The following is a 24,813-nucleotide window of genomic DNA, read 5'->3' on the forward strand; positions in this document are numbered from 1 at the left end:
TCTGATTACCATGTTTTGTATGACAAGCGAGGGTATTCCAGATTGCCAAGCTGCTAGGTGGGTGGATGAGTGGAATAGAGAGCATTCACAATGTTAATGAGTACTTTAGAGAAGTCTAACTAGTATAGGTTAAAACTTTATGTAATCTACCTAAACTGTGTGGACCTTTCTCCTGCACCTAGTCTGTTATTCAATTACAAATAAGAGTGGTTAATGAGTTTATATGAAACCTTAGGCATTGTTCTTTGGTAACTTGTCTCCATTGTCGAGTAGGCATATAAAGCTAGTTTGTTACTCCACAGTAATGTAACAAATTACTATGATAACTCATACCACTCTTCATTTATCTTACTTGTCCTGAGAAGTATAATGGAAATAATATTCTCTTTACTAGAGATGTTAATTCAAGCACTGCTGCTAGCAATCTAATTACATTTTCACTGATAAGATCCTTGCTTTGAAAAGGGAAAGTGACACTTAAATATTTACAGTGTGATTATTTACACATAATTCCAATTATCTTTAGAAATATTTATGTGAAAGCAAATAAGAAAAGTCATGCTGGTAGCTTCAAAATGGAAATATTCAATACTCTTTGTTCTGTTGAATTTAATACCAAATATGAATCATTTGGAAACTTGATTAAAACTACAAATAGAAAGCAAATATCTAGTATCTAATCAAAATAATCCCTTTAATATACTATCTTATAGCCTTTGAGATAAAAAGGCAGCTAATAAGAAGACTGCAACCTTGTGAGGATGATGTATCAAAACCAAAACAAACTTGGCATCATTTCTGCACAAAAGCTGTTAACCCCCTAAAACAGTGCTGCTGCTAATTTGCTTAAATTAGAACCACGTAAATCTGAGAATACTGGAGTGTCACTCTCCATTTCCCGCAGAATCTGAGAAAATTTACAAGTTTTTGTTCATTTGTCTTGTTGGTATGACACTGCATATTGTGTAACAGATACACTGCTTCTAAATGTACATGTTCCAAAAATTCATGATATGGACCCACATTCACCATTATCACATGTTCTCAGGGGACTAGACAAGGACAGGTCTCTAGGATAGGAAATCAAAGATGTAGCCCCATTTCCTTTAATGTTAAAAATATAGGAACATAGAATCATTCTTTAATGTGTGCTTTTGGCTAAAGTTTGAAGGATGATATTGACAAAAAGCCACAATAAGAAACTTTAAAGATTCAAGTGAGCCACAGCTAAGAAAGGATAGATTGAAATCAACACCTTTCACTATGAGCCTAGATCCATTTATACTGCCCCCTTTCTCCACCATTTAGTATTGATTAGTTTCAATTCCAAATATCTGGCCTCTGACATTTTATTTATAATTTTTAGGACAAACCACTATGTATCCCTAAACAGGAACCTTACACTGCCTTGTCCCACACTTTGGCTCATGTGTTTCCAGCTCCTGAAAAGTCCTGTGCCTTCATTCTCATAACAAAATCCTAAATTCCTCAAGTTTGATTTAATTCTTAATTTTAGGGAGACCCTGTAACCATTAAGGCTAGGACAATAAGGGAATTCTGAAAATCATTTGTGACCAAACTGCTTTTTTTTTTTTTTTCCAGCCAAAAAGAACTCAGGTGTTCCAGCAAGTTTGTGTGACTTACTCCAGTATAAGAGGCAGGTAGGTACTGACTCCATGCCTACATCCCCCTAATTCCTAATCCAAAGCATTCTATGATTTCTCCAGCTCAGCTGTGACTTTCTCTCTCCCTGGTCTCCCTTGGCCTTGAACATCCATTGCATTTATTGGGCAATCACTGTGCTGTGTGCTCAGTTGCTTCAGTCATGTCCACCTCTTTGTGACACTATGGACTGTAGCCCAACAGGCTCCTCTGTCCATGGGATTCTCCAGGCAAGAATACTGGAGTGGGTTGCCATGCCCTTCTCTAGGGGATCCTCCTGACCCAGGGATCAAACCTGCATCTCTTATTTCTTCTGCACTGAAAGGCAAGTTATTCACCACTAGCACCACCAATGACCTCTCCCCCCCACTAGCACCACCAGTGACCTCTCCCCCCATGTGTGCCTAATAACCCCACATGGATCATAAGATTCTCCTCACAGCATCTAACACAAAGCAACCATCAATAATATTTGTTCCACCTTACCACAATATTTGCAACAGCCAATGTTCTCACTATGTTATAGATACCTTGAATACTTGAACTGAACTGGAATTATATGTCGGCAACCTGCAAGAGCAAACTTGATTGGCTTCCCTTCGTCCAAAAACTGAAATCCTTATTCCATTTGTTCAATTCAATGGCAGCAGCCACAAAATACTCCCAAGACTTCCAAGATCCTCATTATACTGTTTGTAATAGTGTTCAAGATTCTGTGGATGTTCAGAAATGGGGGACCAAATTTAAAGGGACAAAAAAATGTGGAGCCAAGTTGTTAAGCTGAATGAGGGACCAAGTGATGCTCTGACGTGTGGCAGAGATAACATAGGCTACAGATCATAATTTCTTGGAAGCTCCCTGACTTCTGTCCTGCTGACACTGAGGAATCTGCTGAGTCTGACCTTTGGTTTCCCTCTTCTTTGACTCAAGTGGTGGGATAAAGATTTCTGAGGTATCTCATATCTGCTCTCCAAATTCCTACATGCCTGTGACTGTCATCACCAACTGGCCATCTCTGCAGGCCCCAAGGATCTTGTCACCGCTGAAAGTAACAGATGCCACTTTTGCTGCCATGGCAACCACATCTGCCTAGGAGAATTTCACACATACAAGGGCCTTGAACAAGGAGAACAAATAAGACACTGCATGGCAGATGGATAAACACACCTGTTCTTGCCTCTGCTGCTCCTTGCCAGTAAAAGCCACCTCAGGGAGGTCTTAACCAGAAAATATCCAATTTCCATGTCAGACACCTGACTTTCACAGACACATTCCTTTCCATTCTGACCTCCCAGTCTCCCACACACCCAAGGATTCAGGAATCCCTACGTCCCAGGTGTCAACTAGACCCATCCCATCCTCCCTGTGCACTGAGTAATTTTTTCATGATTAACTTTCCTTATCTTCTAAACATATCTGGTGTGTATCTTTTTCTGATACCTTAGTTTTTTCCACCTTTTATTTTGATGTGCTAGGACCAAGTTTTCACTCTACTACTGTTCTCACAAAGGTTCTTGGTCTTGAGCTCTAGCATAAAATTCCTTTTAAAGAAGAGTCTTCATCAAAGTCCTGGCTAAGGAGCTTTGGCTTTTCTTCAGGAAGCTCCACAAGGTGCATGCACATCTAGTGATGCCAGCTGGCATGGCACCATGCTTCTTATCCTGAATCCTCAGACTGTGGTTCTTTCTGTGCATCCTCTCACTCTAAAACTCTGTCAGAGGTTTTTCCTGCTCCTCTTTAGTAAGAATGGTTTCCTGTTTGGCAGTCAAGCTGGAAACCAATTCTTTGATTTTATAGGACGATGCTAACACACGTCCAGATTTACATGCAAACCAATTACATCCAGCTCCAAATCAGGTCCATCATGCTAATGCTGAAGACAGGTGTATATAGAGCCACCACCACAACCACTACCATCTTTAAATGGCACCTGTTATGCAACTACTTGCTTATAATGTGGCACACAGCATTTAACCACAATGGATGCTGTCCTCTTAAAAATTACAACCCAAGGCACACAAACCATAAGATGCATTCAGGGAACATAAAGGAATATGTAAGCCAATATATAAACATACAGTTGAATAAATTCATACTAGGTACGTGAACAGTTCACTCTTAAGATTTGTTTGCTCTTGATTACTACAATTCTCCAAGGAGAAAGTCTAAGAGCTATATATTTTTAAATAGATAAGCACTAAAGTTTTGCTTCAGAAATTATAACCAGAAGCCAAAAATGTCTCCAAATTCATTACTATCTGATATGAAATATAGAGACAAGCTGGGATCAATAAACATTTCTACATAGAGTGTTATTTCATCAGTCTTGAAATCACCCAAAGGCCCCAGTAGTACAAATGGGCAGAAGCATTCTGGAAATGCTCCACGGGGTACTGAATGGTCTTCCCCACATCAGCAGGTAGGCAATGGATCCAGATTCAAAGCTTTGGCAAAACTACTTATTAATTACTGTTGGTTTATTGTTCCTCAATACAAGTAGCAACTGGGCTATCCTACCTCCTAAATACAGCCGGCTTTAACCTCCATTTGAGGTACAACAGTAATAATTTATTTTTAGATGCTTGATTCTAAGTTTATGGACAGACTCAGATGACAGCAAAGGCCACATACATAACTGTAGCAAATAAATGCTCTTTGGGATGTGTTTACTAAGAGAAGTTCTTATTGTTGTTTGAGATAAGTTTAGTAGTGAAAAAATATTCCCACAACTTGGCTGATTCTGAAACATAACATTAGAATGGCTAATATGTAAGCAGATTAGTGAAGAAAAAGAACAAAATCAGGGCAATATCTCCAAGTCCCCTACTCGTAAACACAATCTTCCACTTTAAATTTACATTCTCTTGAAGTACATTATTAATGCTGCCCATATATGATGATCGGTCAGCCACATCTGTCATAATTCAGGCAGCCCTGCCAACTGTTGTCTGGATCAGACAGTCTAGACACAGTTAGTAAATCATACCTTCTGACATATTTGCCACAGTGGTATATTCTTTGCAATTAATTTTCCCTTAATTTCTGACTAGCATTCATGGTAGAATCTGGCATATATTAATGGCCTTCTATTCACCCACAACTTCATTAATTATAAGGATATGTTAGGAAATAGAATATTTTTCATTTCTAAAGAGTAAGTGCTGCATTCATTTTCTAAGGTATCTTACACTTTTTAACTGGGGAGGTGGTAAATGTGGGAGAAAACAGAGATAACAGGCAGCCAACAAATATATAAACAAAACAAACGTGTCGTCGCTCAGTCGTGTCTGACTCTTTGTGACCCCGTGGACTGTAGCCTACAAGGGTCCCCCGTCCATGGGATTTTCCAGGCAAGAGTACTGGAGTGGGTTGCCATTTCCTTCTCCAGGGGATCTTCCTGACCCAGGGATTGAACCTGGGTCTCCTGCATTGCAGGCAGAAGCTTTACCCTCTAAGCCACCAGGGAAGCCCCAACAAATATATAAGTTACCCATAATGCCAAAAAATAGGCTTCCCAGGTAGCTCAGCAGTAAAGAATCTGCCTGCAATGCAGGAGATGCAGGTTCAATCCCTCAGTCAGGAAGATACCCTGGAGATGGAAATGGCATCCCATTCCAGTATTCTTGCCTGGAAAACCCCATGGACAGAGAAGCCTGGCAGGCTACTCTTTTGCCCAACTCTCAAAAGAGTGGGACAAGACAGCCACAAACAACAACATAATGCTAAATGATGCACAATATATTGTTAGAGAAAGTATAACATTGAAATACTGGTGAAGAAAATTTAAAACTAGAAGTATCATTTTTATGAGTAGAGGGACTCAGTGTCATAAAGGTATCAATTTCCACTAAATTATCAGAGTAATGGACTCAATGTCATTCAAACAAAATATCAACACATCTTAATTAAATTTGACAAAATACTTTTTAAATTTATTTGAAAGAATAAAAGACCAGGAATAGAGAAAATATTATTGGAAATGATCAAGGTAGATAGATGTTGCCACACATATCAAGATCTATTCTAAAACAATAGTAATTAGGGTAATGTGCTCTTGACATGGTGACAAACAAATCAAAAAGCAAAATAAAGAGTCTATATGTTTTTAATCTGCAAAATTAGTACAATGATCCATGCAACATTTGACAATTTTTTATTAAACATTTATTGCTTATATTGATTAATGTTGATATCTTGATACATTCAGACTTAGTTTTTTTTCCTTTTCATTTTAATCGATGCAGTATTTCATCATGTGAATAGACCTTAATTTTTTCAGTCTTCTATGTATATTTCAGTTGGTCCTCAGTTTTCCACTCACATATGGTCTGATGAACACTTCTGGTTTTGGGCACTTGCATGAAGGGATTTCTAAAATAAAATTATACTTTGGGTCGTCCCAGTGCTCTAGCCCCAAACATCCAGTATCGTGCATCGAACCTGGACTGGCATCTCGTTTCATACATGATATTTTACATGTTTCAATGCCATTCTCCCAAATCTTTCCACCCTCTCCCTCTCCCACAGAGTCCATAAGACTGTTCTATACGTCACTGAGACAACCCAGAGGGATGGTATGGGGAGGGAGGAGGGAGGAGGGTTCAGGATGGGGAACACATGTATACCTGTGGCAGATTCATTTTGATATTTGACAAAACTAATACAATTATGTAAAGTTTAAAAATAAAATAAAATTAAAGCAAAAAAAAATTAAATTTGATTGAACAAAGCAATTGTAATACCTTCTGGGTAAAAATATATAAAAATTTAAAATGTATGAAAATATTAAGAGCTGGTGTGGGATAGAGATAAATACAGTAAAAGAGTCCTAGTGTTCCTCTATTACTGGGAAAGTTGTAAAGTAATAATTTGTATTGGACTGTAATAAATCAAAGATACATGTTTAATCTCAAATGTAATAAAAATACACATGCAACAACAACAAAAAAATTATACTTTGTCCATAAGAGATGCTTATCTTCAAAGTTATAAGTTGTTTTACAAAGGAATTACAGTATGTAATTTCCATCAGAGGTCATCTTAACTTATACCTTCACCAATTTGGTACTTTCAATTTTTTTTTTTTAATTTCTGCCTATTTGGGTAGCGTGAACTTGTATTTTTGCTTTAATTTCATTTACCTGGTTACAATTGCAATTGAGTATATATATTGGTCATTCAGATTTCCTCTGTAATTACTATTGACATCTTTTGCCCTTTTTTCCTATTTTATTCTGATTATATCATCTTTGCCTTCCTATTTTAAAAAATATTTTTATTATAAACTACTCATGCATGTAAATGTTTTAAAAAATAAAACCAAAATATGCATCATGTAACTATGATGTAACTTTTTAATAACATTCTCTTTTTACTTAACTTGTTTCACATTTTTTAAAAACAGAATCATTCCAAATAAGCTTGATATCTATGCTCACCTTCTTCTTTCTTGTACAGTATTGGATTACATATTTAAACCTTAAAGAAAAGTTATCACTATATAGGTATTTAATTTCACAAACTACTTTTTCTTTTTTTTACTCAACATTATACCTCATGATGATACTTGGAGCACATAATCATTTTGATTTTTTATAGATGTTATATGAATATGTTATAATTTGCTTATTAATTTTCCTCTAGTGAATATTTATACTCTTTTCAGTTTTTTACCATTGTAAGCAGTTTAGCATCAAATATTCTTATTACAGTATAAAAAGGCAAAAACATATGACCCTGGAAGAGGACCCCTCCAGGTCAGAAGATGTCAGAAATGCCACTGGGGAAGAGCAGAGGGCAATTACTAACAGCTCCAGAAAGAATGTAGCATCTGGGCCAAAGAGGAAACAACACTAGTTGTGGATATGTCTGATGGTGAAAGTAAAGTCCAATGCTGTAAACAATATTGCATAGGAACCTAGAATGTTAGGTTCATGAATCAAAGTAAATTAGAGGTGGTTGAACAGGAGATGGCAGGAGTGAACATCAACATCTTAGAAATCAGTGAACTAAAATGGACAGAAATGGGCAAATTTAAATCAGATGACCATTATATCTACTACTGTGGGCAAGAATCCCTTAGAAGAAATGGAGTAGCCCTCATAGTTAACAAAAGAGTCCAAAATGCAGTATTTGGGTGCAATCTCAAAAACAACAGAAGGATCTTGGTTTGTGTCCAAGGCAGACCATTGCCCTAGTCTATGCCTCAACCACTGAAGTCAGTGAAGCTGAAGTCGAACAATTCTCTGAAGACCTACAAGACCTTCTATAGAACTAACACACACACAGACACACACACAAATGTCATTTTTATTATAGGAGACCGAAATGCAAAAGTCAAGAGACACCTGGAATAACAGGCAAGTTCGGCCTTGCAGTACAAAATGAAGCAGGGCAAAGGCTAACAGAGTTTTGTCAAGAGAATAAACTGGTCATAGAAAATACGCTTTTCCAACACCCCAAGAGATGATTCTACACAAGGTCATAATCAGATGATCAATACCAAAATCAGACTGATTATATTCTTTGCAGCTGAAGATGGAGAAGCTCTATACAGCAGCAAAAACAAGACCAGGAGCTGACTGGTCTTGTTATTGTAAAATTCAGGTTTAAATTGAAGAAAGAAGGGAAAACCACTAGGCCATTCAAGTATAACCTAAATAAAATCCCTTATGATTATAGAATGGAGGTGATGAATAGATTCAAGGAGTTAGATCTGGAAGACAGATTTCCTGAAGAATTACATACAGAGGTTTCTAACACTACAGAAGGCAGTGATCAAAACCACCCCAAAGGAAAAGAAATGCAAAGAGGCAAACTGGCTGTTGAGTAGGTTTTACAATAACTGAGGAAAGAAGAGAAGTGAAAACCAAGGAAGAAAGGAAAAGATATACCCACTGAAGGCAGAGTTCCAGAGAACAGCAGGGAGAGATAAGAGGTCTTCTTAAATGAACAATGCAAAGAAATAAAGGTAAACAATAGAATGGGAAAGACTAAAGGTCTCTTCAAGAAAATTGGAGATATCAAGGGAATATTTCATGCAAGGATGGGCAGAATAAAGGACAGAAACAGTAAGGACCTAACAGAAGACTTTGGATGGCAAATAGATGGGGAAACAGTGGAAACAGTGGCTGAATTTATTTTCTTTGGCTCCAAAAACACTGCAGATGGTGACTGCAGACATGAAATTAAAAGATGCTTGCTCCTTAGAAGAAAAGTTATGACTAACCTAGACAGCATATTAAAAAGCAGAGACATTACTTTGCCAACAAAGGTCCATCTAATCAAAGCTATGGTTTTCCTGTAGTCATGTATGGATGTGACAGTTGGACTATAAAGAAAGCTGAGCTCCGAATAATTGATGCTTTTGAACTGTGGTGTTGGAGAAGACTCTTGAGAGTCCCTCAGACTCCAAGGAGATCCTACCAGTCCATCCTAAATGAAATCAGTCCTAAATATTCATTGGAAGGACTGACGCTGAAGCTGAAACTCCAATACTTTGACCACCTGATGCAAAGAACTGACTCATTGGAAAAGTCCCTGATGCTGAGAAAGATTGAAGGCAGGAGGAGAAGAGGACAATAGAGGATGAGATGGTTGGATGGCATCACTGACTCAATGGGCATGAGTTTAAGTAACTCTGGGAGTTCGTGATGGACAGTGAGACCTGGCATGCTGCATTCCATGGGGTCGCAAAGAGTTGGTCATGACTGAGTGACTGAACTGAACTGAACAGAATCAGAAGAGATTAAGAAGAGGTAGCATGAACATAGAAGAACTAAAAGTAGTCTTTAGGACCCAGATAACCATGATGATGTGGTCACTCACCTAGAGCCAGACATCCTGGAGTGTGAAGTCAAGTGGGCCTTAGGAAGCATCTTAGGAACAAAGCTAGTGGAGGTGATGGAATTCCAGCAAAGCTATTAAAAATCCTAAAAGATGATGCTGTTAAAGTGCTACACTTGATATACCAGCAAATTTGAGAAACTCAACAGTGGCCACAGGACTGGGAAAGGTCAGTTTTCATTTCAATCTCAAAGAAGGGTAATGCCAAAGAATGTTCCAACTACCATAAAATTGCACTCATTTCACATGCAAACAAGGTTATTCTCTAAATCCTTCAATATGGACATGAGGGGGTTGGGAGAAGATGCAGAGGGTGGGATGTGTGGAGAGAGTAACATGGAAATTTACATTACCATATATAAAATAGATAGCCAATGGGAATTTGATGTATGACTTAGGAAACTCAAACCTGAGCTCTATGACAACCTAGAGGGGTGGGATGAGGAGGAATATGGGAGGGAGATTCAAAAGGGAGTGGACATATGTACACCTATGGCTGATTAATGTTGATGTTTGGCAGAAACCAACACAATTCTAGAAAGCAATTATCCTTCAATTAAAAAATAAATTTAAAATATTTTTTAAATTATTATTTTTTTAAATCCTTCAAGCTGGGTTTCAGTAGCATGTGAACCAAGAACTTCCAAATGTACAAGCTGAGTTTCGAAAAGGCAAAGGAATCAGAGAGCAAATTGCCAGCATTTGTTGGATTATGGAGAAAGCAAGGAAGTTCCAGAAAAACATCTACTTCTGCTTCACTGACGATGCTAAAGCCTTTGATTGTGTGGTCTCAGCAAACTGTGGAAAATTCTTAGAGAGATGGGAGTACCAGACCACCATATTCATCCCCTGAGAAATCTGTATGCAGATCAAGAAGCAACAGAACCAGACATGGAACAACTCAAAATTGGGAAAGAAGTATGACAAGGCTATAGATGGTCACCCTGCTTCTTTACCTTATATGCAGAATACATCATGTGAAATGCTGGGCTGTATGAATCATAAGCTGGAATCAAGATTGTCAAGAGAAGTATCAATAACCTCAGGTATGCAGTGATACCACTCTAATGGCAGAAATCTTGCATTGTGAATAGGAACTAAAAGTCCTCTTGATGAGAGTGAAAGAGAAGAGTGAAAAAGTTGGCTTGAAATGCAACATTCAAAAAACAAAGATCATGGCATCTGGTCCCATCACTTCATGGCAAATAGATGGGGCAAAAGTGGAAGCAGTGACAGGGTTTATTTTCTTGGCTCCAAAATCACTGTAGATGGTGACTACAGTCATGAAATTAAAAGACACATGTTCCTTGGAAGAAAAACTATTACAAACCTAGGCAGCATATTAAAAAGGAGAGGTCTGACAAAGGTCTGCACAGTCAAAGCTATGATTTTTCTAGTAGTTTTGTATAGATGTGAGAGTTGGACATAATGAAGGCTGAGTGTCAAAGAACTGATGTCTTCAAAATGTGATACTGGTAAAGACTCCTGAGTGTCCTTTGGACAGCAAGAAGTTAAAACCAGTCAGTCTTAAAGGAAATCAACCCTGAATATTCATTGGAAGGACTGTTGCTGAAACTGAAACTCCAATACTTTGACCATTTGATGTAAAGAGCCAACTCATTGGAAAAGACCCTGATGGTGGGAAAGATCAAAGGCAAAGAAGAGGATGACAGAGGAAAAGATGGATAGATAGCATCATGACTCAATGGACATGAATTTAAGCAAACTCCAGGAGATAGTGGAGGATAGAGAAGCTTGGCATGCTGCAGTCCTTGAGGTCGCGAAGAGTCAGACACAACTTAGTGACAGAAAACAACAAATATATTTCTGTAACCTGAAGTCAACATGATATTGTAACTTGGAAAGATTGCTTGTAACTTATAATAATTATGTTAGACAACTGTTTTTCTGAATATTTATGCATTTACAGTTATTTCTACCATCTTATTTTGTAGTTTCTACTTACCATTCATTTCTTGACCTCATTTTTTCCTGTTTTTGATTAGACTGATTTAAAAAAAAAAAAAGCTTCTTATATATTTGTTTGAAAGCTAAATATTAAAAATTTCCTTTTAATCTTTCTTAAAGTGAAGAAAACTCTTTCTTAAAGTGTTAAGGTATCTCTTACTATGTGAATTTTTCTAAAAGTCAAATTTCAACTTTATATACTCTTCTTAATAATATGATTTATTTGAACTTTACAACATATCTTACTATTGCATTGAGCTCTTATCTTATTTGTGTTGGGGGAAAGCACCATCAATGGTTAAATTTCATTTCTTGAAGTTTCTATTATATTTTTTGTAATTCATACCTTCCCTCTGGGTTCACTTTTCTTTTTGCTGAATTACATTTATTTCCTTTATAAAACACCATGGATTAGTAAATTCTCCAAGTCTTTTTTGGACTTTTTTTTTTTTTCCATTTTTCCCTCACTCTTGAAAGAGTGTTTGGTTAGATACAAAACTCAGTTAACTGGTATTTTCCCTCAGCTCAGTGAAGTTGTCTGAAGTGTTTATCAGTGAAGATGACCTGATGGGACCAAGGGATAGAAGCTAGGGAAAATTTACCCTTTTCTTTCCAGAATACTTTCTTAATTTTGGCCAGGTAGACACATCTTGGACTTCACATATGTCCATTTCTTCTACTGCCCACACCAACTTGCGTATAACCACTTATCTGGGTCAGGCTCTAAGCTAACCATTTCACACACAATCTGCACTTACCTGACAACCCTATAATGACCCAAGTACAATGACGACTACTAGGGGAATTTAATTCTTAAAATCTTATTGCAGACTTCAGGTTACATCAACATGGTAGACTGAGCTAATAGACACCTTGATCTTACTGAAACTACAAATAAATGATGGGGAAAATATAATGGACATTTAAAAGCATAACCCAAACAAAGCATAGCATATGGAGGGACTAAGTGTGAAACACTAAGCAGGCTAAGTAAGATGGTTCATTAATGGGTATTCCTGCAAAAGTCTCCAGAAAGCTGATTCTACAAGGCCAGGTGAGCCAGCCTTTCCTGAGGTTCTTCATGCAAGGCTTGCATGCAGATCTCCATGTCACCACATATCTGGGCATCTTCTCTGGTCATGCTAGCTCAATGCTAAGTTCAAGGTAGGCACATGGGCACAGCTTGCCCAGCTCTGTGCCTCGAAGCCTGCAGGGTCAAGGTCAGCCTTCAGGCCAGTCTCTGCTGCCTCCGGCATTGGACACAGCAGATGTGGATGCTGCCACATTCCCCTTAGGACTATTGAAAAACTGAAACCTAGATTTGTCTTCATCTCAGAGGCACAATGTAGGAAAAGGTCATTTATCTCAGAAAACATAAAAGAACTTAGATTAGTTTGTCAGGATTTTTATTTCAAAACTGCCAGATTGATTCTTTATACATGCCTACATCTAGGCATAAGTTTTAGCAATCTTATTTGGAAAGAAATGATATTTAGAGAGAAAACAAATCCCTGCCTCTGAAATTGGCTACAGGAATGAAGCTATACTACATTTTAACCCCTACTACCCTTGCAACTCATTGATTTCCAGCTCAAAATTTCTGTATGTGTTTTGACCAAGATTCTTTCAATTGTGAGTTAACAGAAAACCCAATTCAAACCAGCATAAATGAAAAGGGGAACTTCTTAGATGAAATAGCTAAAACACCTAGGTCTTTTTTCCAAGGGCCAAAAGTCACTGACACTTGGCCTCTCCCTGCTATTTCATTCTACTTTCTTTCACATCAACTTTGTTCTCAAGGCCCTTCATTCTCAAGGTGACAAAGTAGCTCTGCTCATATATTCATCCTTGAGCCAACCACAGTGGCTGTGGGAATACGATGTTCCAATCGGGAGATCTGAGGCACATACCAGCCACACATACCCTGCCCCCATGCATGGAGAATAGATGAGGATTTCCCAAAAGAAAACTGAGGTGATTTACCCAGAAAACAGTGAATGGATGTGACATGATGCAAACAATAGATGCCTACTGCAATCTTAATTAAGTTAAATAATGGCAATTAACACACTTGTGCTTCATATACAAATTTAAGGGTACCTAAAATTATTTTTAAGTCTAAGGATTTAACTTGCATAAAAAATAAAACAGACTGACAGCAAACTTTCTAAGCACTCTCCACTCATTTTAGTCAAACAATAGGACAAATAAATGAAATCTCACAGGCAACAAATGAACAATTTGTTGCTGATGTTGTTTTAGAGATGATGAAGAGAGAAGGCACTCAAGATCAAATATACAAATTGAGCCTGATCCCCAAATTCTGGTGTTGAAAAACAAACAAAAAAGAATGAGCCAGCATTAAATATAATGTTCCGTCTCTGGTGTTTGTTGTCTTTATTTTTTACATTAAAAATTTATGTGTGGTTCCTAAGAAAGCTAAAGTAATTAGAGACGAAAATTCTTTAATTCTCAATGATTCATACTCCCTCCCATCTCTGTAGGATTTCATAGGAAACTGCTTTGACATATCATCAGCTGTAAATTACTTTAATGGCTTCTCTACTGCATTTAACTCCTACCTATGAAAGTGATTTAGTTCCTTAATTTGTGCAACACCTGAACACATAAACATCAATACCATTCAGAGATCTAGAAGAATGTCATTTGCTATAGTACTTAAGAGCAAATTAAATTTGTCGCCAAAATATATTAGTCATTTTAACAATCATCTCAGTGTAATCAAATAGTTTCAATTAGATTAATAGCACTGAATTCTTTGCAGATGTTTTCATAGATAAGAATTTTATTAAACATGAGAATAGGTATTGCTAAAATAATAGTATTTCAAGTACCCTGATGTCTAATATATCTGAAAATTAAGGCTAGCAGTCGTTGAGTACCCTTGTGTGCAGAGAGGGTACTATATTCTCTAAAAGCATTTGCATGCACTGACAATGTGCATTGATTTTGAAAATATTAACTGATAAGGATTCTTTTTTAAAATTCTAAGTCTGTTCAAAATGTCTGTGTCCCTCAAAGTAACAAACTGTTATTTGGGCTGTCTTGGTGGCTCAGTGGTAAAGAATCCACCTGCAGTCCCTGGTTCTGGAAGCTCCCCTGGAGAAGGAAATGTCAATCCACTCTAGTATTCTTGCATGGAGAATTCCATGGACAGAAGAGCTTGGTGGGCTACAGTCCATAGGGTCACAAAAGAGCAGGAAATGACTTAACAACTAAACAATAAGTAAATAAGTGTTAGTCGCTCAGTCATGCCCGACTCTGCGACCCCATGGACTGCAGCTCACCAGGCTCCTCTGTCCATGAGATTTTCCAGGCAAGGATACTAGAGTGGGTTGCCATTTCCTTCTCCAGGGGATCTTCCCAACCCAGGGATTAAACCCATGTCTCCTGCACTGCAGGCAGATTCTTTACCAACTGAACTATAAGGGAAGCCCTTAACAAAATGTTATTTGCCATACTGGATACACCATCTGTATGGATTCAAGTATCATAGGTTCAAGACCTTGAGTTCAGGCTAAATTTAAAGATGATCACAGATAAATACACTTTAATGAAACTGATAGGGCATTTTTGACAACTGAAGAAATAGAGCACTTTTCTCATCTTGTCAGTCAGTCACTGCCGTATTTCTATTTCTGTATTCTGCTTTTCTCAGTATCTCATAAAATATTCAGGGAGTTAGGAAAATGTGTGTTAATTACGTTTACAAATTGGTAAGATACATATATGTACACACATGCACACATAATCATATGTAAATTCCAAAAGCTTTTGCTTAGGGTAGAGTGGCAGAATGAGGTAGGCACTATTAATTAAAATAGCAAATAAAGAACAGAATTTAGTACTAAATCATGAATGAAACAACACATTGTATAAAACAGAATTCTCAGTAAAAGGTGGTTGATAAAGAATAGGAATATTTTAGAAATGCATATATGAAATAAAGACAAAAACTAAAAACCTTAGCCTTTAAATTAAATATAGTTCTATTTGAAAATCTATATTTGTTAGTTAAATTATGGATTTAATAAGTCCACATTGAGAAACTAGCTACCTGGGAATAAAGAGGCCCTAAAATGACAATTTCTCATTAGACCTAAGTTACTTTTTTATATCAAGAAGAGAACGTCTTTAAAAGGCAAGTTGTACTTTTATAAAGAGATAAAAAACTAAGTTGAGATATAGTGTGTGTGTGTGTGTTAGTTTCTCAGTCATGCCTGACACTATGCGACCCTATGGACTGTAGCCCACCAGGCTCCTCTGTCCATGGAATTCTCCAGGCAAGAATACTAGAGTGGGTTGCCATTCCACATAGACATTAAAAAGAGCAAAATACTGCCATTTCAGCAACATGGATTAACCTAGAGAATACTATATTTCTGTAAGTCAGAAAAAGAAAGACTAATACATGATATTCCTTATATGGGGAATCTAAAAAATAATACAAATGAATCTATATACAAAAACATATTCACAAACATAGAAAACAAACTTCTGGCTACCAAAGGGGAAAGTGAGATGGGAAGGGGCAAATTAGGAGTATGAGAATAACAGATGCAAACTACTATATATAAAATAGATAAAAAATAAGAATTTACTATTTAGCACAGGGAATTATGTTCAACATCTTATAATAATCTACAATGGAATATAATCAGAAAAAATAATGGACTCACTAATGAAGTACACCTGAAACTAACACAATATTGTAAGTCAACTATACTTCCATAAAAAAGTAAGTTGAACATAAGAAGGAAAAACAATATAAGCATCCTAGAAAGCCCCTTTCTTCATAGCTTTAACCCTCCTCCACCAAGCACCTCTGTATTTACATGCTATCTATTCCTTTGAAGATCTTTCTCACCCCAAACCTACTCAGCTCAGAGAATATATTCTCTGTATTACCTTTCCAGAACCTTTCTAGGTATTTTCCAAAGCTCCCACCTCTGTGTTCCCAAGTACTTTGTTTACTTTAAAAAATTAATCACAACAATTAATAGTTATGTAGGATTTATTGTTATTCTACTCAGGCTTTTACATACCCATGACAACTCTATGAGGTGGTGCTACTTAATTTAAAAATAAAGAATCTGAGGTCTTCAGTGGTACATTGACTGACCGTGGTCACAAAGCTAACATGTAATAGCAGCAAGTTTACCCCTAGGAGATCTCACAGTAAAATACCTCCCTATGACCCACTTCCACTGACAATACTGACCCTGAACATATTGGGTTGTGTTGCGTTTGTCTGACTGAAAGGCTGGCTTTCAAGGAGAGCACTTCTTGTTCATATTTTCACATCAGAGATTAACAAAAGCACTAGCACCTTGTAAACCTCAAATGTCTGCTGAATAAATGAATGAATAAACAAGTGACTGAAAGTTTGCTACTTATTAAATTTTCTTCAGTAAAACAAGACAGTACTTATTAAGTTCCATACAAACACTAGGCGGCCTGCCATTCTGTTCTCTTTTTCACTGTAGTGTGTGTGTGTGTGTGTGTGTGTGTGTACATACATACTGCTGTTTAATTACCAAGTCTCATACATACATACACATACATATATATGGGTTTCCCAAGTGACAGTAGTGGTAAAGAACCCACCTGCCAAGACAGGAGACATAAGAGATGAGAGTACAATCCCTCAGTCAGGAAGATCTTCTGGAGGAGGGCATGGCTAACCATTACAGTATTCTTGTGTGGAGAATCCCATGGATAGAGAAGCCTGGCAGACTACAGTCCACAGGGTCACACAGTGTCAGACACAACTGAAGAGACTTAGCACACAGGTATATGTATGTGTGTGTGTATATACATATGTGTGTGTGTGTATGTATCAGGACTAATTAAAAATAAATGGAAATATATCCATGATTGAATAAATTTTACAGGTTTTTCTTAGTCCTCCAAATTTTATCCGTCTCTTTTTATAACTGCCTATTTAACTTTTTCAAAAGAAGGATTTGCCTTTTGGAAGTCGGCATTTCATCATAAAGATAAAACAATGTGCTCAACTTATTCTGCTTCTAGAAGGTTCCTTTTTATCTTGAATACTTAGCCAGTAGAAAAGATAGATTCATATATATATATATATATATATATTTCAGGCATGAGAGATCAGAGCTCTACTAGACTGAAAAGAATGAAAAATGAAGTTTCCATTTTTGTTGTCCTGAAAGATATAATTTGCAAATGCTCCATTATCACTCAACTTCTGTTCCAGAGTCTATGAGAGCTGAACAAGGAAAGAACTTGCATATCTGAAAAAATCAGTCAGCTCTGAGTTTAAGTTTGAACAATGAAGCATTCCTCAATGTCTTGATTATTTGGATAACATGGCTTTTTATTCAAATAGCATTTTGTGTGTCTCCCAGCAAACGATTTCTAAAGAATCACTTTCATAATTGCATTTTTAAAACCCCAGCACTTAGGATACTGGTAGCATTAGCAATTACATTACAAAGTCTGTCTGTTAATTACTGCTGATACCCTCAATGGCAATGATTCTTCGTGGTTTGGGAGTCCACACCCTTTGAGCATCTGATAAAAGCTATGGATTCTCTTTCCACAAGCCCCCCCACACCAAAAAAAAAACACATATACAAAAATAGATAAATACTTAAAATTTGCATGGCATCTCAGGGGACTCGCAATTGCCCCAAAGTCCACTCATGGGCTCCGCCTGTTTCATAGTTATTCCTGGTCCCTTTAAATACCCAGGCTCTGAGATCTCAAGACTTTGTCTCTCCCCAGGTCTTGTCTCTGAAAGAGCCACTCTGAAAGACAAGGATACAATGGAGGGCTCAGGAAGACTCAGAAGAAGCCATGTCACTCAAGTGACAGAACTCTCACAAGAAAGCAGAAAGTGTTTATTTAAAGAATTAGATTTGGGGAAATGTTCACTTCTTTTTCTCAAACTTCGTTCTGTAAAATTAAGTCCTTCATTTGACAAAAATTGAGTTTCCTGCTGCCCCTCAAAAGTCCAGGGAGAACCTACACATAAGGAGTGGAGTGAACCCCTAGGACCTGGCTACGTCTAGAGGAAAACGGTCATCTTGAGACCTTTACAGAGGCCTGGGCATCTTGCCGGGATCAGCAACCAGAAAGCCTATGTCCTTACCAGCAATGCAGGGTTCATGTACCTAAATAGTCATGGTGCATAACTTCCAATAAATATATTAGAACACCAGACATCAAAATCCCTCTGTTAGAGCATATACTAACCATATCAATGATGACAGTAATGACCTTGAGAAACTTTCAACTCAAACATCACACCCAGTTCCAAGTTTTGTTTATTTATAAATGATGGAATTCCTCAAGTTATTTAACACCTATCTGGTCAGCCTTCTTTAAATCTATTCTATACTTCTGTGGGGAATGATTTTTTTTTAATATTTTTGAAAGATATTCAAGAGCAACAAAAATCAAAGGTGGCTCATTAGATTTGCATAATGATTAAAACTGAAATTATATAATTGGGATTTATGAGATGTTATTTAGGAGTACTTCCTTATTTTAAGATAATAAATGGATGTTTAGTATTCACACAGCAGAATTGTATAACAGTCTTCTCACTGGGGAGAAATGAGATAGTCCACAGAGAAAGCCTTGGGAAGACTAATTGGGTTTCCCAGTTGCTCATTTGCCTTGGCTCATATAGAAATTAATGTTAGGAAAATCCAAAGGGTGCTGCACAACTGGAATCTGGCAGTTTAATTGCTTTGCACAAGAGACCAATGGTCCTGGGTCTTGGGTGTGCCCATGTGTGCATCAAGGCAAGGGACAAAGCCCTTGCAAAACTCCATGCTCTTGACTGCTATAGAGAGACAAACAGGAGTATTGTGTCCAAGGGAGAGGGGTATGAATTCTGCTGAACAGGAATCTATTTTTAGACCTATTCACTTGCCTCTCTTTAGATTCATTATAATTTTAACTCATATACCAGAACATTATTTCCAAGGAAGCACTGATTTATGTCCTCCATGGACAAAAGAACAGAAATAAGGCTCACTCCAGATGAAGATTAACTCTACTTTTAACCATACTTTGGATGGGAAGTAGTCTCTGCTTATATCTGGCAGCCCTGTGAATAAGTGTGTGCCCTTTATGACACACTTCAGCCAAGGTGCAGTAAAGATAGATGAGCAAATTTAGGCAGATTCAAGTAAAAGTGATTCTTCTGGGGTATGTTTTATTTACACAGCATGGTTGAATCTCAAACATAGTCTGAATATTTTTATCATATTATACAATTCTGTGTTATCCAAGAAAAACAAGTACCATTCAATTTTAGCATTAGTATTATCTTAATCAAAATTAATTTTATTAAGTAGTAATAAAAAATTGTATGCTCTTGTCCAAACTGTTTCAAGCTGTTTAAAACATATACACAAAACCAAGACAAGAAAACAAAACTAAAAATATATATAGAGAGAGAGGAAGAGAAAAATTTTAAAAATCTTATACCCACTATCTCAGAGAATTAATGAGTCCCATTTAAGAAACTTCCCAGGACCTCTCTATCTTGGCCCATCCTTATGGTACAAAAACCAGTCTTTGAATACATAGGAAATTTCTTTGAATTAAACTAACTGCCTATTCTTGTGTTTTAAAGAAAGGCCTGCAATGATGGTAGGAAATGGAGGTTCTAGTCATGAATGCTCCTGAATATCTAAAGGGCTTTGGACAAGTCACAGAACCCTTTAGTACTATCTCACTTTCCCAACCCAGGGATCCAACCCAAGTCTCCCACATTGCAGGTGGATTCTTTACCAGCTGAGCTACAAGCGAAGCCCAAGAATACTGGAGTGGCTAGCTTATCCCTTCTCCAGGGGATCTTACTGACCCAGGAATTGAACCAGGGTCTCCTGAATTGCAGGCAGATTCTTCACCAACTGAGCATTGAGGGAAGCCCTTATTTTTTTTTTTTTTTCAATGTTCAATTTTGTCTTTATTTGTGCAGTAACCATATTATGCTGATACTTACGGGTTCAAACTATCACATCCTGACTGACTGGGTTCTTTGGGTAACTTAAGCATATGTAAATGCAACGCCTACTACAGTACTAACTCAAGACTAGAACAAAATTTGCATCCATAAAAGGAGACTAATTTGGAAAGTTAGATAAGACTACTGCCCATTGTGTGAAGCACGTGTAAAAAAGACAGCAGAGCCCGCCTTTAAGTCAAAGGCTAAACCTTCTGCTCACTCTGTCTCCCTAAAGAGGGTGGCAGAGATGCTTGCTGCCCCTGCCACTCCCAGAGGCCTGTGGGCCATAGTTTCTCAGTTAATGATGAGGACTTGTTCGGGAGGCAGGGGAACTAACGATAACAACAACAACAATAATAATAACCAGTGCTGCAAACTGCAATGTGATATCCTGAAACGACTCCTGGAAAAGAAAAAGCACCTCAGTGGAAAGACTGCTGCTGCTGCTGCTAAGTCGCTTCAGTCGTGTCCGACTCTGTGCGACCCCAGAGACGGCAGCCCACCAGGCTCCCCCGTCCCTGGGATTCTCCAGGCAAGAACAGTGGAGGGAAGCCCTTATTAAATTAGGTTAATTATCATCTGAATCATGATTATCTGGGTCGTGAAGCTCTTTTTTTGTACAGTTCTTCTGTGTATTCTTGCCACCTCTTCTTAATATCTTCTGCTTCTGTTAGGTCCATACAATTTCTGTCCTTTATCGAGCCCATCTTTGTATGAAATGTTCCTTTGGTATCTCTGATTTTATTGAAGAGATCTCTAATCTTTCCTATTCTGTTGTTTTCCTCTATTTCTTTGCATTGACCGCTGAAGAAGGCTTTCTTATATCTTCTTGCTATTCTTTGGAACTCTGCATTCAGATGTTTATATCTTTCCTTTTCTCCTTTGCTTTTCGCTTCTCTTCTCTTCACAGCTATTTGTAAGGCCTCCCCAGACAGCCATTTTGCTTTTTTGCATTTCTTTTCCATGGGGATGGTCTTGATCCCTGTCTCCTGTACAATGTCACAAACCTCAGTCCATAGTTCATCAGGCACTCCATATATCAGATCTAGGCCCTTAAATCTATTTCTCACTTCTACTGTATAATCATAAGGGATTTGATTTAGGTCATACCTGAATGATCTAGTGGTTTTCCCTACTTTCTTCAATTTAAGTCTGAATTTGACAATAAGGAGTTCATGGTCTGAGCCACAGTCAGCTCCTAGTCTTGTTTTTGCTGACTGTATAGAGCTTCTCCATCTTTGGCTGCAAAGAATATAATCAATCTGATTTCGATGTTGACCATCTGGTGATGTCCATGTATAGTCTTCTCTTATGTTGTTGGAAGAGGGTGTTTGTTATGACCAGTGCATTTTCTTGGCAAAACTCTATTAGTCTTTGCCCTGCTTCATTCCATATTCCAAGGCCAAGTTTGCCTGTTACTCCAGGTGTTTCTTGACTTCCTACTTTTGCATTCCAGGCCCCTATAATGAAAATGACATCTTTTTGGTGTGTTAGTTCTGAAAGGTCTTGTAGGTTCATAGAACCAATCAGCTTCAGCTTCTTCAGCGTTACTGGTTGGGGCATAGACTTGGATTACTGTGATACTGAATGGTTTGCCTTGGAAACTAACAGAGATCATTCTGTTGTTTTTGAGATTGCATCCAAGTACTGCATTTCGGATTCTTTTGTTGACCATGATGGCGACTCCATTTCTTCTGAGGGATTCCTGCCCGCAGTAGTAGATATAATGGTCATCTGAGTTAAATTCACCCATTCCAGTCCATTTCAGTTCGCTGATTCCTAGAATGTTGACATTCACTCTTGCCATCTCTTGTTTGACCACTTCCAATTTGCCTTGCTTCATGGACCTGACATTCCAGGTTCCCCTGCAATATTGCTCTTTACAGCATCAGACCTTGCTTCTATCACCAGTCACATCCACAGCTGGGTATTCTTTTTGCTTTGGCCCCATCCCTTCATTCTTTCTGGAGTTATTTCTCCACTGATCTCCAGTAGCATATTGGGCACCTACTGACCTGGGGAGTTCCTCTTTCAGTATCCTATCATTTTGCCTTTTAATACTGTTCATGGGGTTCTCAAGGCAAGAATACTGAAGTGGTTTGCCATTCCCTTCTCCAGTGGACCACATTCTGTCAGATCTCTCCACCATGACCCGCCCGTCTCGGGTGGCCCCACAGGCATGGCTTAGTTTCATTGAGTTAGACAAGGCTGTGGTCCTAGTGTGATTAGATTGAATATGGTGTGATCACTGACCTAGAGCCAGACATCCTGGATTGTGAAGTCAAGTGGGCCTTAGAAAGCATCACTACATACAAAGCTAGTGGAGGTGATAGAATTCCAGTTGAACTATTCCAAATCCTGAAAGATGATGCTGTGAAAGTGCTGCACTCAATTTGCCAGCAAATTTGGAAAACTCAACAGTGGCCACAGGACTGGAAAAGGTCAGTTTTCATTCCAATCCCAAAGAAAGGCAATGCCAAAGAATGCTCAAACTACTGCACAACTGCACTCATCTCACATACTAGTAAAGTAATGCGCAAAATTCTCCAAGCCAGGCTTCAGCAATATGTGAACCGTGAACTTCCTGATGTTCAAGCTGGATTTAGAAAAGGCAGAGGAACCAGAGATCAAATTGCCAACATCCGCTGGATCATGGAAAAAGCAAGAGAGTTCCAGAAAAACATCTATTTCTGCTTTATTGACTATGACAAAGCCTTTGACTGCATGGATCACAACAAACTGTGGAAAATTCTAAAAGAGACGGGAATACCAGACCACCTGATCTGCCTCTTGAGAAATCTGTATGCAGGTCAGGAAACAACAGTTAGAACTGGACATGGCACAACAGACTGGTTCCAAATAGGAAAAGGAGTACGTCAAGGCTGTATATTGTCACCCTGTTTATTTAACTTACATGCAGAGTACATCATGAGAAATGCTGGACTGGAAGAAACAGAAGCTAGAATCAAGATTGCCGGGAGAAATATCAATAACCTCAGACATGCAGATGACACCACCCTTATGGCAGACAGTGAAGAAGAACTGAAAAGCCTCTTGATGAGGGTGAAAGTGGAGAGTGAGAAGGTTGGCTTGAAGCTCAACATTCAGAAGATGAAGATCATGGCACCCGGTCCCATCACTTAACGGGAAATAGATGGGGAAACAGTTGAAACCGTGTCAGACCTTATTTTTCTGGGCGCCAAAATCACTGCAGATGGTGACTACAGCCATGAAATTAAAAGACGCTTACTCCTTGGAAGGAAAGTTATGACCAACCTAGATAGCACATTCAAAAGCAGAGACATTACTTTGCCAACAAAGGTCCATCTAGTCAAGGCTATGGTTTTTCCTGTGGTCATATATGGATGTGAGAGTATGTGAAGAGTATGTGAGAGTCTGTGAAGAAGGCTGAGTGCCGAAGAATTGATGCTTTTGAACTGTGGTGTTGGAGAAGCCTCTTAAGAGTCCCTTGGACTGCCAGGAGATCCAACCAGTCCATTCTGAAGGAGATCAGCCCTGGGATTTCTTTGGAAGGAATGATGCTGAAGCTGAAACCCCAGTACTTTGGCCACCTCATGCGAAGAGTTGACTCATTGAAAAAGACTCTGATGCTGGGAGGGATTGGGGGCAGGAGGAGAAGGGGACGACAGAGGATGAGATGGCTGGATGGCATCATGGACTCGTTGGAAGTGAGTCTCAGTGGACTCCGGGAGTTGGTGATGGACAGGGAGGCCTGGCGTGCTGCAATTCATGGGGTTGCAAAGAGTCGGACACGACTGAGTGACTGATCTGATCTGACTGATCTGATCTGATCATCTGAATCTCTGAGATAATGGAGGTAAAACTATGGTTATTATACTTTACAAAGGAAGTTGTATTATGAATTAAAACATTAGTAAAATACTAAGCACTTTTCATTTAAATAAAACATTAAGATAAACACTTGATACCAGTTGTCTGAAGGAGTTTCCCCACTCAGCTCTTTTATGTCAAAGAAGGATCTGTTCCATGATGCTTTGCAGCATCTCATGGAAAAATTTAAGGCATAATATCTCACTCCTGAAATGTGTTCTCTGTCCATTATCCTAAATACTACCGGAGAAGAGAACATGTAGAGAGAAGAAGTTAACCTCTGACCAGAAAGTGATTCTGTCTTAATCAATTATTTTATTTCCCAACACAGGAGATGTTTCTCTGAATCTCCAAAAGAACACAGAAAATAGAAGAAGCTGCCTAGATGATAACTAATAATAACCATTACTGCAAGATTTGTTGGAGGGAATTCTCTTTACCCTAAGCATTGAGAGCAATCTCATCTCTTC

This window comes from Bos taurus, chromosome 11, assembly GCF_002263795.3.
Source record: "Bos taurus isolate L1 Dominette 01449 registration number 42190680 breed Hereford chromosome 11, ARS-UCD2.0, whole genome shotgun sequence".
Classification (NCBI taxonomy): Eukaryota; Metazoa; Chordata; class Mammalia; order Artiodactyla; family Bovidae; genus Bos; species Bos taurus.